This window comes from Protopterus annectens, chromosome 3.part0 (assembly GCF_019279795.1).
Source record: "Protopterus annectens isolate FY-2018-M chromosome 3.part0, PAN1.0, whole genome shotgun sequence".
NCBI classification, from domain to species: Eukaryota; Metazoa; Chordata; order Ceratodontiformes; family Protopteridae; genus Protopterus; species Protopterus annectens.
This window is the reverse complement of record NC_056731.1, coordinates 110,998,328-111,013,690: the sequence shown is the minus strand read 5'-3', so window position 1 is coordinate 111,013,690 and position 15,363 is coordinate 110,998,328.

Sequence of the window (15,363 nt, the reverse complement as noted above, 5' to 3'; positions counted from 1 at the left end):
TGATCAAGTCTCTCTGGAGACGGGTGAAATGGCATAGGTAGTTCAGCGAACGCATTGCAAAGGTCGCTGACGAAAACATCCGCTTCCCATACCTGTCCATAGACCTAGATTCTTTGTTAGGGGGATGAACAGGCACTGAAGGATCAGCTAGTTCCTTCTTGGTGGCAGCAGCTACCACCATAGCATCCACAGTAACACCTTTTGTCAGAAATTGTTTGTCAGTTGGTGCTGTTATAAATTTAGAAGGTCTCCTGGGGGTAGGGTCCACTGAGTCAGGAGCCGTCCAGGCTTTCTTTGCTACCACCTGCATGAGGGGATCAAAGGGGGGGGACACCCAGGAGGTGGAAGGGCGAGAGCCAAACGCCTCAAGATACAGATTCATCCTCCGAAGGGTTAAGGGCTGGCCGATTTCCCCTCTTTCAGGATCTCTAGAATGTCTGCAAAGGAGACATCTTCAGAAGGGGAACGGGGGGAACCCTCGGAATCCTCTAAATCTGTGTCAGAGGTGACAGACTCAGGTGAGTCTATGTGCTTCCTCTTACACTTTCTCTTCCTAGGGGGCTCCCCTGCCAATTCAGGGGAGGCCTCGGAAGAGGATGAGATCCCCACAGGGGATTCTTGAGGAGCTGGCTCTCTGCGGTCTGGGATGAGGGAGTGAGTAGACATAACCTGAGGCACTGAAGAGGGAGGGCTGGACGGAGCCGAATGTGGAGTTGAACAAGGTTCCAACACACTCCGCATGACCTCGAACGCACCCCTGTCAGGCAGAGCCAGAGGTCCCCGCTCCGAGAAGCTGAGAACCTCCCTCGGCACCGACAGATGGCTCAGAGGCCGATGTCGGAGCCGAACTCACCAGCGCCGAAGCACCGAGAGGGAGAGGGGGGTCGGACAAGGGTCCGATGCCACTCACCCCCCCTCGGAGCCGACGAGGGAAGTCCGGCGCCGAGATTCTTCAAAGGAAGAAATCGGAGCCGACGACAGAGCCGAAGACAAATGCATCGGCTCCAACGCTACCACAGTCTCGGTTCCGAGACGCCCCGGCTCCGAGCTCAAAGGAGTCGGAGGAGGAATATTTAGAGGAATAGGTTGAAGCATCGACTGATGAGTCGGGCTCTGAAGCATTTGGGCCAGTGCCTCAGACTTTAGAAGTAGACTCACTACCCTCTGGAGGTCATGATCAGAGAGCCTCGGAGGAGTGAGATCTGTGGCTCCGTTCAGAAAGCAAGGGAGACGCTGGAGCCGAATGAACGGAGCCAAGGGATGGTGACCTCGACCTCTTTCTAGATGTCGGCTCCGATGGTCTGATCGGAGCTGACCTAGGAATTTCCAATACCTCAGCTCCAGCCGGAGCCGAGGGAACCACAGAAGCTGTAGTCAAAGACTCATCGGCTCCAGCCGGAGCCGATGTAGCAGTAGACTTCGAAGCCTTAGGCCTCGACTCAGAAGCTGGAGTCGAGGTCTTAGAAGCCTTGGAAGGTTTTCCCGAGGTAGCAGATAGGGAACCTTCAGGCTTAAGCAAACCCCTTAGGATGAGTTTTTTTCTTTCCTGCAGGACTCTAGGGCTGAAGCCATGGCATACAGCACAAGAGTCCTGCAGGTGTAAAGGTCCCAGGCAGTACACACAAGAAGTGTGACCGTCTGTCAGAGACATTTTCTGACAGCACGAGTCACACTTCTTGAAGCCTGAGACCTTTGAATCCTTGGACATTTTCAAGGAACCGAAGTGTAACCACACACAAAAAACACACACACAGATTACACTGTCAGAAAATTTAAATTAAATTAAAACTACTGAAAATAGTTAGCTTATATAGATATAAACCCCTACAAAAACACACACACACTGTAAGGGATGGAAGGCCTAAGGAAAGAACTTATCAGTTCTTGAAAAAAGGGGCTGAATAAGGGTATAAAGGATAAAAATCCACTACACTAAGGGTAAAAAGAGAAAAACTAAGCTAAAAGGAGTTTAAACAGTTATTAGACTAATCTAATTAAAACTGACCTGAAGCCGGTAGAAAACAACACCTCGATCGCTGTAGCGGCAAACGAGATCTGGGGTAATTCACGCCTAGCATTGTGGGATATAGGGGCAGCCTCGAGCCGGTGGAACCAACTCTCGAGCTTTTAGAGTGGCCGAGTCTGAGCCGAGGTCGGCTCCGAACCCATCCAGCAAGAATGAAGGCGAGATAGACAACTTAACATCTTTAGATGTTTGGGATCCATCTCGCCTACATTCTGTACTGAGGGGCTCGGAGCCGATCCTCGGCTCCGACTCGGCACGCTATGCTATAGAGCGAAGCCTCTTATTGGCTGAGCTATTTTCTATCCCAGGATGCACCACCACTAATCCCCCAGATCTTGTTTGTCTGCATTCATGCACACACACATAACTTGTTTATATAACATTGCCAGATGTTTCAAGATGAAACAATAGAATTCGGACCGTCCGATCTCTTCTGATCTCCAAGGCAGGGGGAAGGAGGGTGGGTTATTAGGAATGTAGGCGAGATGGATCCCAAACATCTAAAGTTATGGTGAGTACATAACTAAAAGATATTATGTGATCCTATCTCGCCTACATTCTGTACTGATGGGACAGCTTCCCTAGCACCTAAATCCTGGGTGGCTCACTGGAAAACACTCCTGAGCACTGTGGAACCAAATGAAGCTCGTCCCAGAGATGCCACATCCAATTTGTAGTGGGAAATGAAAGTGTGCTGGGAAGACCACGTAGCCGCAGCACAAATGTCACTAATGGCAAGCTTAGAATAGAACGCTATTGAAGTAGCTATAGCTCTTGTAGTGTGAGCTTTGACAGAGGTCGTAAGCTCTTTATTAGAAGAGGAATAAGCTTGACTAATACAGTCCCTGATCCATTTGGCAATAGTGACCTTTGTGACGGCTTTGCCCAATTTATTATCCGAAAAGGACACAAACAATTGATCTGTTTTCCTTGTTTGTTGGGTCCTGTCTAAATAAAAACGCAATTGCCTGTGAACATCCAATGTATGGAAGATGTATTCCGCTTTGTTTGAGTACTTTGGAAAGAAAACTGGAAGTTCTAATGACTGTTGCAGGCAAAAACTGGAACAAACTTTAGGGACAAAGGATGGATTAGGCCCGAGGGATACTCTATCTTTGTGAAAAACCAGGTACGGTGGCTTTACAGATGGAGCTTGAAGCTCTGAAACCCTTCTGGCAGAAGTAATCGCGACCAGAAAGGCAGTTTTCCAAGATAGAAATTTCAAATCACATGTTGCTGCCAGTTCGAAGGGGGAGGAGGTTAAGGCACGTAATACCACATCGAGATCCCACGGAGGAGTAGGATGAGAAATCGGAGATCGTAAAAGCACAGCACCTTTCATGAAGGCTTTACACAATCTGTTGCTCATTAAATGTGGGTTTATAGATTCATGAAAATTGGAAATAGCTGCCAATTGGACCTTGATGGTAGAGACTGAAGAACCTTGATTGAATAGGGAAGTTAGAAATTTCAGGACTTCCGATACAGGAATAGTGATGGGATCCAGATCTCGGAGTTGAGCCCAAATAGCAAATCTCTTCCATTTGCTAGCATAAAATTTCTTAGTGGCAGACTTGTGGGCCGATAAGATATGTATGACTTCCGGGTCCAAGGTATGATTCCTGACTATAGTCGGAAGAGGAGGAGCCAAGCTGTTAACTTCAAAGTGTGAAGGGACTGGTGGAGTTGTCCCAACTGATGAATTAATAGGTCTGGGATCTGATCCAGGAACCATGGACCGTCCAGTGCGTATTTCCGAAGATAGGGGAACCACACCTGACGAGGCCAGTAAGGGGCAACTAAGGGATCACTCTGGGAAGGAGGGGAACTGGGGGAAAGGCGTAAAGCAAGCCGGTGGGCCAAGGATGGGCTAATGCGTCCATAGGACTCTCCCCCGGAGCTGGAGTGAGGGAGAAGAACTTTCTGCACTTCGCATTCAGCGGGGTTGCGAAGAGGTCGCAACAAGGAGTTCCCCATCTGCTGAAGATCTGAGTTGTCACTGCATCGTTCAGAGACCACTCGTGAGGAGAGAGGACAGTTCTGCTCAGTCTGTCGGCTATCACGTTGGATTTGCCAGGGATATGAGTTGCTATCAGAAAACGTCTGGTCGCCACTGCCCATTCCCAAACTCTCATGGCCTCTCTGCAAAGAGGGTAGGATCTGGTCCCTCCCTGCTTGTTCAGATACCATACCACTGACATGTTGGAGTGAATGGCAATTACGCCCTGAGGGAGGTAATCGTGGAGAGCTTGTAGAGACAGAAGTACCGCCCTCATTTCCAAAATGTTGATATGAAGAAGACTCGCCATTTGCCTTGGACTAACCTGCCCAGGGAATGCCCCCCCACCCAATCTGGGAGGCGTCCGTAGTCAAAGTGGCCACAGGAGGAGGTGGAACAAAAGGTCGTAGCTGATCCAGATTGGAGGGCACCAGCCACCAGCGAAGGTCCCATTTGCATGTTTCCGTGATCCGTATGAGGTGACTGAGGGAGATCCTGAAAGGACCACTGTGTCGAAAGAAGCCACTGGAGAATTCTCATATGCTATCTTGCTAAGGGGACTAGAAGAACAGTGGCCGACATAGATCCCAATAGCTGCAGGACCATCCCGGCTGGAGCTTTGGATCTGAGAAGCAAGGCTCGGACTTGAACTTGTATGGTTTGTATCCTTTCTGTATGAAGATAGACCCGCATTCGGTTTCAGTCTATCTCTACTCCGATGAATCTTATGCGCTGAGATGGCAGCAACACAGACTTTGGCCAATTGAAGGTAATTCCAAGGGAAGTGCCTAGTGATATTGAGGCTTGTAGGTTCTGCAATAGTAGATGCCTGGAGGTGCCAGTCGTCCAGATACGGAAACACCTGGAATCCTAGACTCCTCAGGTGAGCAGTCACGACCACCAAACATTTGGTGAACACCCTGGGGGGCTGTGGTGAGACCAAAGAGCAGCACGCGGAACTGAAAATGACCGTCTCCCAGGCTGAAGCGCAAATGTCTCCTGCACGCCTGATCTACCAGGATGTGGTAATAGGCGTCCTTGAGATCTATGGAGCACATCCAAACTCCTTTCTCCAGCAGTGGGAGAATGGATTGTAAGGTGACAATTCGGAACTTGGACTTTTTGACTGAACGATTTAGAATGCTGAGATCCAAAATGGGCCTCAAGTCCCCGGTCTTTTTTGGCACCAAAAAGAATCTTGAGTAAGTCCCTAATCCGATCTGGTCTGCGGGGACCGGTTGGATGACTCCTTTTTGAAGCAGCTTTGAGACTTAAGGCTGCAATTTCCCGTTGACTGGGTGGCGGGTCCAGGATTTTCTTGGACGGAGGTGGGGAGTAAGAAAAGGGGATATCGTAACCTCCGGCGATAATTCGAAGCACCCATAGGTCCTGAGTGATACCTTCCCAGGCTTTTAGGTGCCTCTAAAAGCGACTCCCGACTGGCTCCGGAGCTGCACAGTCGGGCAATCCTTCAGGGATTATGGAAGGCTGAAGAGCCACGAAAGGACTCACGGTCTCCAGTGTTGCGGGGGCCTCTGCCGCCTCTGGGACGGCGTCTTCCAGAAAAATTTCCCCCTCCTCTGCCTCTAGAAGGGGGATCGTCCTGCTGTGGGGGATAAGGCTTCTGGGATTTGCGGAACCACATTTTCCCTCCTCTTTTAGCCTTGGGATAAGGCCGAAAGGGAGTGGAAAATCGTGCCCCTACGGCAGTCAAAGTCTTTCCCTCTTGCTCACAGCGGGTCAGTGTGTCTTTTACCTTGGGTCCAAACAAAGAGGACCCGTCAAAGGGGGCGTCGGCAAAAGAAGACTTAAAGGCCTCCGCGAAATGACACAGACGGAGCCAGGCTTGCCTCCGTAGAGCAACGCCCGTACCCGCCGCTCTACTCGCCCCCTCGGCTGCATACGAAATGAGCCTCATGGACGAGTTAGATATTGATGACAGGGTCGACAACTGAGAGCTAACCGTCTGGGCCAGCTGCTCAGGTAGGTTACCCGAGAGGGAATCTGAGAGCTCCTTGACCAGATCCCTCTGCAGTCTGGTGAATAGTGCCAAATAGCTCAGGGACCTTAAAGTAAAGGCAGCTGAACTAAGGGTGCGCTTTCCGTACCGGTCCATGCTCCTAGACTCCTTATTAGGAGGATGGACGGACGTCGAAGCCTCTGCCACATCTCGTTGGGTAGCAGATGCCACCACCAGGGCATCTACAGCCACACCTTTAGTCACAAATTCCTTCTCTGGGGGTGCAGACAAGAATTTATTTGGGCGAGTAGGCACTGGTTCCACAGAGTCTGGGTGTTCCCACGCCCTTCGACAAATCAAATCTAGGAGCTCGAAGGGCGGAGACACCCAGGAGGCGGAGGGCTGAGCCCCGAAGGCCTTGAGGAACACCGACTCGTCAGCGGAAGGGGGTTTGGAATTCCAGCCGCCTCGTTGCTTGAGGACTTCTAGGATGTCTGCAAAGGAGACATCATCCGAGGACGAATTGGGGGACCCCTCCGCATCAAGAATGGTGTCCGATGTGAGAGACTCATCGGGGGAGTCGACGTGCTTCCTCTTGCACGATCTCTTCCTTGGGGGTTCCTCTGAAGACGCTTCAGAGGGCCCCCAGAAGGAGGGGAAACCCCACTGGGGGTGACCTCAGGCCCCAGGGCTCCGCTGTCTAGCGACAGGGGAACTACAAAAGACCCAGTCTCCGCGCCTAGGGAAGGTGCTGGTGATACCGTGGAGGTAGCCAAAGATGATTTGGCCAAAGCACTCCTCATAGCTCTGAAGGCCGGACCGCCAGAGTCCTGGGAAGGTCTAATCCCCGGAGCCACGACAGTAGACGGAACCCCCGCAGCAGACGCACCGAGAGGGAGGCTCGAAACAGAAAACATCGGTCCCGAAACGTCCCCCCCGGGCCCGACCGAAGAGGTACGTGTACTGAACTCCAACCCAAAGGCCGGGGTTGGAGTGAGGGTCGGAGCCGACCCGAAAATCTCCATCGGCTCCAACGGTGCCGAAGCTGTTGGAGGAGGAATCACAACTACAGAGTGGGCCATCGGCTCCAAAGCCGACTGGGCTGGAGCCGAAACTAATTTCTGAAAGACTGGGGACTGGAACAGTCTTTGAAGCACCCTGTCGATGTCCGAATCCGACATCTTGGAAGACCTGGAGGAGACCGAACGGGTCCAAATAGACTTCCCCATCGGCTCCGAAGGGCTAGGGGACCGGCTCCGAATTGATTCGATCACTATCGGTGCCGAGGGAGACCCCAAACTAATTTCCCTCTGTGCCGTAGGGGAAGAGTCTGAGCGGGTAACCCTTATCGGCTCCAAAATCAGTAGAGCCGATGAAGGTGACCCGCCTCTCGAAGCCCCAGCCATCGGCTCCGAAACCAGAGGAGTCGAGGCTGGAGGCATCGAGGCAGACTGTTCCGCCCTCGGCTCCGAAGTCCGTGGAGCCGATGGAGAAGCCTGCCTAGACTTCTTAGTGGTCGGTTCCAACGGGCTGGTCGGAGCAGACTACTTCTTTTTCTTAGCCGGAGAAAGAGAGGAAGATAAGGCCTCTTCAAAAGAGGGTTTAATGAGCCCTCTTAAGATTAACTTATTCTTCCTCTCTTGGAGGACCCGAGAGGAGAAGGCGTGACGCACGCTGCAAGACTCCTGTGTTTGGCACCCAAACAATAAACGCATAAGGAGTGATCATCAGTAATAGACATCTTATAATTGCAGCGTGTGCACTTCTTAAACCCTGAGGGTTTATGTTCTTTAGACATGATGCCAATGGAATAATGACAAAGTATTAGCCTAGAGCTACTATAGAAAAATTTTCTATACGTAAAATAAGAATTTTTTTTTTTTTTTTTTTAAACAAGAAGACTAAGATACCAAGGAGGGCCAAGAACCCTCTAACTAAAACGAGTGCTTGACCTACCAAAAGCAAAAAACAGTCACACACAACAGTACACAAACTTTTACCACAAAAAATTAACAAATAAGGTAGCTATATACAGCAATAGCCGTTAAAACAGCTTTTGGTTAATTTTAAAGAAATTTTCTGACAGAAAAAATTCTCTCAAAAGACACTTAGCTCAGCCAAGTTCGAGACCACGTCCTAGCTTGTAAGCGGCAAACGAGATCTGGGGGATTAGTGGTGGTGCATCCTGGGATAGAAAATAGCTCAGCCAATAAGAGGCTTCGTTCTATAGCATAGCGTGCAGAGTCAGAGCAGAGGATCAGCTCCGAGCCCATCAGTACAGAATGTAGGCGAGATAGGATCACATAACATCAAACTATATCTTTACGTCTACAGCATACAGTTCTTTTACCATGTTGTATGTATTGTCTTCAAAATGAGGTACTAATTAGCATGTTGACATGTTCCCTAGCTAAGTTATTTACCAAAATATGAAAATATAATTTTCATAACCTATGTCCCAAAACGGATTATCTGTACATGTGTACAGCATATAGTTATGTTACCATTTTAAAATGAGGTTTTACTTAGCATGCTGACAAGCTCCCTAGCAGACTTATACAATATATGAACATTTTAATTAATTCAGTTCATGAGATTAACATCAATCAGCAGTAATTCACAAAAATATGAACCATATAGCCACAAAGGGTACCTGCATACTTATCCTACAGTAGAAACAATGATAAAAAGAAACGGGGGGAGGGGGGCTTCAGCATGACACCACATCGACAGAAACCAAAATCTGCCATGTGCATTTATCAGTGATAACTACTCTTCGTAATGTGAATAATAGTGGGAGCTGATGAGAGTTGTACCTGACAAGTGATAAAGACTCTGTTGTACTGTAATTACACATACTGCAAATTTGCATTTCATTACTGCAAGGTTCTGCATGCTCAGACAAAGGTGATGAAGTCTACTCAACAGGCTATGTGCAGCAATTCATTACATGCCTGGTGCAGGTGTAATGTAAGACTGAGTCATTACCATCTGTTAGGAAAACACCACAGTAAGTCAGTAAAAGCACTATAACACTTATATTAACAAGCCCTTCACCTCACCTAAATTCCACACATGACTGACAAAGCCACACATGCCCAAAATATATAGTTGCTCCATGTCAGAATTAGTACACACCCCTGTAGACAGGGTCCTGCAAAGGTAAACCTGCCCTATCTGGCTCATCATCAGTACTTGACATTAGTCAAGCAGCCAGACTGCTTCATATTAATGCAGTATTGTTTTGGCAGTGATGCAACAGGTAGTACACTTGCCTTTGTTGCAGAAGACTGTGGGTTCTATTCCTACAACAGGTAAAGGGATTACAGTCACCACAGTGCAGGATAAGGGGGTGTCATCCTTCGGATAATATATTAAACAGAGGTCCCATATGCTTGACTTGGTGGTAGCAGAGATGGATATAAAAGATCTCAAGGTACCCAACGAAAAGAGTAAGGAAAGTTCCCCAATGCCCTGGCCACATTTCCCCTAGTAGTATAAATATCTCGGGTCACATCTGAAGAGGCCACTAGCCTAGTAGGACCAACCCCATCAACAATTAAAAGAAGTTATGTACTCTCCATACTGTTCCATGTTTGTTGTCCATAATCATAATCTCGCCTTTTTTCTGGCTGGTTGAGTTCGGAACAGAGCATCAGTTCTGACTTGGCCTTATTACTAAATACTTTGTCCCAGTCTGCTGGGTGCAAGGAAGGCCCAATTGCTTAGAGAGCAAGTTTCTGCTGAATCTGGGAGGTTGAACTTGAAAGAAATCTTTTACTGTTGGCATAGATTTTGTTTAGTCTTCCATCTTTTTACGCACCTCTTCTGCATTTTCCCCAAACAGGCGTTCCTTATCTATAAGTTTAGACATGATCAGGGAGATGTTGTTCCTTCAGCCATGCACGTCTTCTAATAACAGATCCTGTACTGCTGCCCTGCTAGAGGCATCTAGGGTGTCATATCCACATTGTAATGAGTGCTTGGCCACTTGACCAGCAGAGTAAAGTAATTCTGCCAGCTCTTTTGAGTTGGCACAGTCAGGAGATGAAGCAATCTTATGCTTTATTTGTTCCAAAGTGTGTCCTTGGCATTTTAACATAAGGAACTGACAACTGAGTGCTCCGATAGCTAAGGTTGCAGGTGTGTATACTTTTTTAGCCCCTTTGTCCAGAGCTCTGGAGTCTGTCAGGAAAGGATTCTTAGCAGAACTAGTCTTAGCTCCTTTAGGTCCGTGTGTAATGACCTCATGGTCTGCAGCAGGGCTCCTGTACAGGTATTTGCGAGAATCTGGTACTCTGTAGTACCTGTCAGGTTTAGCTGGAGCAAGAAGCAGGGCATTGGGGGCAAAACTGGATTCAAATAAATCATCCACCACTTCTACAATATGAGAGATGACCAGGGGGTCTGTGCTGGGGTAGGTCCAGAAACTCTTCAAGTAGTTTCTTTGATTGTTGGTAGTCCTGAGATTCCCACTGAAAATGTTCCCTATGGGAGTGGAGGGTTTCCCTGAAGGAAAGGTCCTCTGGAAGGGAGGCAGAGGGGATGGACTCCTCTGCATCTGATTCCTCAAACAGTTAAGGGCTGTTCCTCTTCACAGGCAGAATAATCAGATTCCTCACACACTTGGTCTGTCAATTTCTGAAGGAAGCCTTTGCCTTTTTGGGGTGATGGCTTGAGTATCTCAGATAAGGGAGATTAGATCCTCCACCATTTTAAGCAGTTGAGCTTGGGGTGTGTGTGCGTGTGTGTGGGGGGGAGCAGTAGCAAGATGGTGGCTAGAAGCAGATTTCGTAGGAGTGGCCTGGCTTCGAGGCCGGAGAGAATCTGGTCTCAGAGTACGTAGTCAGAAGAAAAAGGCGTCTTTTTGTCTAGAATCGATAGTGCGAGCAGCCTTCTAAGAAGCAAGTGCCTGCGCTGCGGCTCTGGTCCCAAACGAGGCAGAGACGTGGATTTTTGCGGCATACCGAACTCCGAAAGAGTCTGCAGAAGCCAGCGTAGAGTGCGTCAGGCATCAGGGGCTACGAAAGTGCTGCACTGAATTCTGGTGAACTGACGACTAGCTTAGCCTTCTGTGGCCTATCTTTTTATTTTTTTTTTTCCGGAAAAATAAGTGGATTGTTTGCGGACAGATGCCATATCGGAAGTCAAAGACAGAATACGAAAATAATTGTCTACAAAAGAGAGCTCTACGATGAATGGTTCTCGCATTAAAGAAAGCGCAGAACCGGCAACGAGGGACATCGCGGTCTGGGCCTAAACAAGTGATGCATTATGAATGAAAGTCTCAGTGTGGGATCTGCTTTCTAGTGAGACAATTATTTCAGACATCGGTTATAGCAAGCAAAAAGGGTCCCCAACAGGGTACTTAGCTTTAAATGTTTTCTGCTGAAATTCGACTTCTGGTAACGACCAACAGGCACTCGTGCAAGCTGCTTCAGCTATGGGCTCCACGGCAAGAAAGACTGGTGTAAGGACGTCGGCTGCCTTGCTTTATAGTATTGACGTCAGACTACAGGCGAAAGCAGCTAGCGCACAAAAACATGGACTCTGGTATTTGGGCTAGCCGAGGGCTACCACATCAGGAATAACCCCACAGGTGAAGACTGCAGTAGTGAAACAAGAACATTGTACGTTTCCCTAAAAAGATATAAGGGGGAAGGAGGGTGGGAAACCAGGACTAACAGTGAATACATTACACAACTGTACTATGTTCTTAGTGTTTCACTGTTGCAGTCACCACCTGTGGGAGGATTCCCAAATCTGAGATGGGGGTGGCAGGATCAGCAAGAGACCTAGAAATGGGTCAGCATGCCCTGCAGAGGCAAACCCTGCCCTAGAAAATAAGAGATAGGTAGTAATGCTTGACAAAGTATGGACAGAAGTCCAGGTGGCAGCTTCCAGGATGCTCCTGGTGTGAACCCCTTTGAGGAAATGCTGTGGAAGTGGAGGCTGCTCTAGTGGAATGGGTTTGAATAGAATTGGGGGGGGGGGGTTCCCATGCAATCTGTTAGCAGAAATTGATAAAGGGTGATATCCATTTGGAAATGGACTTCCCCTCTGCCCCTGGGGAAAAGCTGACAAGTAGTTGGTCTGTTTTCCTGAAGGGTTTAGTAGGTCTAGTGAGTGCAGAATTCTTTCCCACTTGTTTTGCGGGTTAGGAAAGGTGGAGGGTAGATGTATGGCCTGGTTGAGAGTTACATTAGATAGCACCTTGGGCATAAAGGAGGGATTAGTCCTCAAGGTGACCCTGTCTGCATGGAAGATAAACAGCACAATGACCATCAGTGCTTGAAGTTCTGAAACCCTTCTGGCTGAGGTGATAGGAGAAAAGCAGTCTTCCAGGAAAGGTACCTTAGGTTCTGCTGAAGCAGCAGGTTCAAAGGGTGGCAAAGTTAGTTCTTCTAAAACTAAATTCAGGTCTCAGGCTGGGGTGGGTGGCCTTCTGGAAGGTCTGATATTGGAAGACCTTCTGAGGAATTGTGTAATCAAAGGATGGGAGAACAGGTTGTTCTATATCAAAATGAGCTGAAATGGCTGAGGCGTGGAGTTTAATGGAGAGACTACAATTAAGTAGCTCCACTAGGTAGTCCAGGATAAGAGGGATGGAAGGTTGTGAGGTTATTGCCCCCTCTGGAAGAGCTCCAGGGGCAGAATCTTTTCCATTTTCCTGCATAAGATTTTCTGGTGCTGGGCCTTCTGCCCTCTATGATGTCTAGGACTCGTTTGCTTAAGAGGGGCCCCCTGTTTGCCTTTAGAGTATGAGCTATGCTGATAGTTTGAGAGTCTGCAAGTCTGTGTGCAGTGTCCCCCCCTGCCCTGAGGTAAGAGGTCAGAGATCAGGGATAGCTGCCTGGGAGACTGTAAGGTCAGGCTGCGCAGTAAGGGGTACCAATGTTGTCTGGGCCAATCTGGAGCAAAAAGGATGGCCTTTGGTCTCGCCTCCCTTGTTTTGAACAGTACCTTGGGAATAAGAGGCAGAGGATGGGAATGCGTACAAAGTGTTCCAGGGGAAGGTCAAGGCAAACACCATGGTGATACTCCCTGGTACAGAATTTTTTCAGCTGACGGTTGAGACGCAAAGCAGAGATCCACTTCCTGAGCTCCCCACACCAGAGTGATTTGTAAAAAGATTTTTCTGTAGAGCTACCATTCGTGGGGGCCCAGTGTCTGCCAGGCTGTTGCTCCCTGGTAGGTATTGAGCTATCAGGTGTAGTCCCATGGAAGAGGCTGTCAGCCAGAGGTTCATGGCTAGCCTATACAGAGGGCAAGATTGGGTCCCTCTCTGTTTGTTGATGTACATTATTGTGGTATTGTATGTTTTGATAAGAACTTCTGGGTTGAGATGGAGTTTGAAGGATGTCAGAACCTTTTGTACTGCCATCATTTCCTTCCGATTAATGCGCAAGGGAAGGTGCTGGCATCCCCAAAGACCTTGGGTGCAACTGCCTTCTAGGTGAGCTCCCCAGGCTATGTCTGAGGCGTTGGTGGTAATTGTCTGCCCAGTTGTGCAGAGGGTGAAGGAAAGACCCTTGTTCTGGGTTCAGGCCCCTGCCCACCAGAGAAACTCCGCCCTTATACAGGGGATCACAGGTACAGAGTGCCAACACCAAAGATTGTTTAGGTACCACTGAAGTTCTCATGTGAAGCCTGGTCAGAGGAAGTAGGATGCAAGATGCTATGTAACCCAAGGCTTGCAGGTGACTTCTGGAAGCCAGATGGGTAAAGAGAGGCAGGAAGCTTTCCTTTTCTGGGGATAGGAAGGCCATTTGGGAAGCTATGTCCAGCAGTGCCTCCAAGAAAACCTTCCTGGAGGGTGTTTGCATTTTCTTCGCTGATGGTGTACCTTAAGGAGGGTTTTGACAAAGAGGAGGTCCTTGAGCTTTTCTTTGCAATCTGCCTGAATGAGGCAGTCATCCAGAAGGGTAAATTTGTACATTTTTCTGTCTGCAAAAGGCTATGGCCAGGGCTGAACATTTGGTGAATACCCCGGAAGCAGTAGAGAAGCCAAAGGGTAGCACTGATAACTAAAAGTGTTGTGAGCTTGCTCTGAAGCAAAGGAATTTCCTGCAGGATTCCTTTATGGGGATGTGGAGGTAGGCATCTTTTAGATTTAGGGTAACTAACCAGGCATTATTTTAATCAGCACAGGCAGCAGCTGCTGCAAAGTTAGCATTTTGAATTTGGGGACCACCAGGAAGGTGTTCAAAATGGATAAATCCAGGATGGGGCAACAAGTGCCATCTTTTCTGGGAACAAGAAATAGTCTGGAATAAAAGCCTTTGACTGTTTGATCTGAGGGGAGAGGTTCTACTGCCCCGTGGGAGAGGAGAGTTGATTTGGAGGCAAGTCTGGGTACCCTCTTGAAATTGGGATTTCATTGGAGAATTTGTATCCCTGAAAAATGATCTTAAAGACCCACTGGTTTTTCGTTACAGTAAGCCAATTTTCTTTGCAGATGGAGAACCTTCCTCCTAGTTTTTGGTGAGTGAAAGAGAGCAGAGGGGGGAGAGGGAGTCAAGAGTTTTTGCCATAGAGGGATGGCTTAAACTCATTGTCTTTGGAGTGGAAGTGGTCCACTGTTGGGTTCTCTGCTGTCCCTGGGATAGGAGTCTGGGTTGTCTGTCCCTGTGGGAATTACCTTGCCCCTGTCTGCTAGGTGTAGGAAAGGACCAGTGTTTTGAGGTAAAATTATAGTATGGAACCTAGGAGGTTGTACCTGAAGGAAATCTTTTACTGTTTGCATGAATTTTGCTTTGTTGTCCATCTTTTTAAGCACCTCTTCTGCTTTTACTCCAAACTAGCTGTCCTTATCCAAGGGTGCATCAATTTAGATTTGCTATGATCAAGGAAAGTTTGTTCCTTCAACCATGCATGTCTCAAAGACAGATCCTGACAATGCTGCCTTGCTCGAGGCTTCTAGGGCATCAAATCCACAGTGTAATGATTTTTACCCACTTGACAAAGTGCAGTAAATCTGCTCTTTCGAATTGGCACAGTCAGGAAAGGTTGAAATATTTTAATAGTTCCAAAGTGTGTTGATATTTTAACACGTGGAACTGACAGAGTACTCAGATAGCCAAGGTTGCAGAAGTGTATACTTTTTTATCCCATCTGTCCAGAGCTCTTGAGTCCTTGTCAGAAAGAATAGGATTCTATGCAGAACTAGCCCTTAGCTCCTTTTGATCCCTGTGTAATGAATGACCTCCGGGTCTGCAGCAGGATTTCTGTACAAGTATTTGTGAGAGACTGGTCCTCAATACCGGTCAGGTTTTCTGGGAGCAAGTGGGAGGGCATCAGGAGTTGAGATGGATTCATGGAAGACATAATCGACCACCTCCAAGATTGGAGGGATGGCCAAGGGGCGGTGCTGGGGCA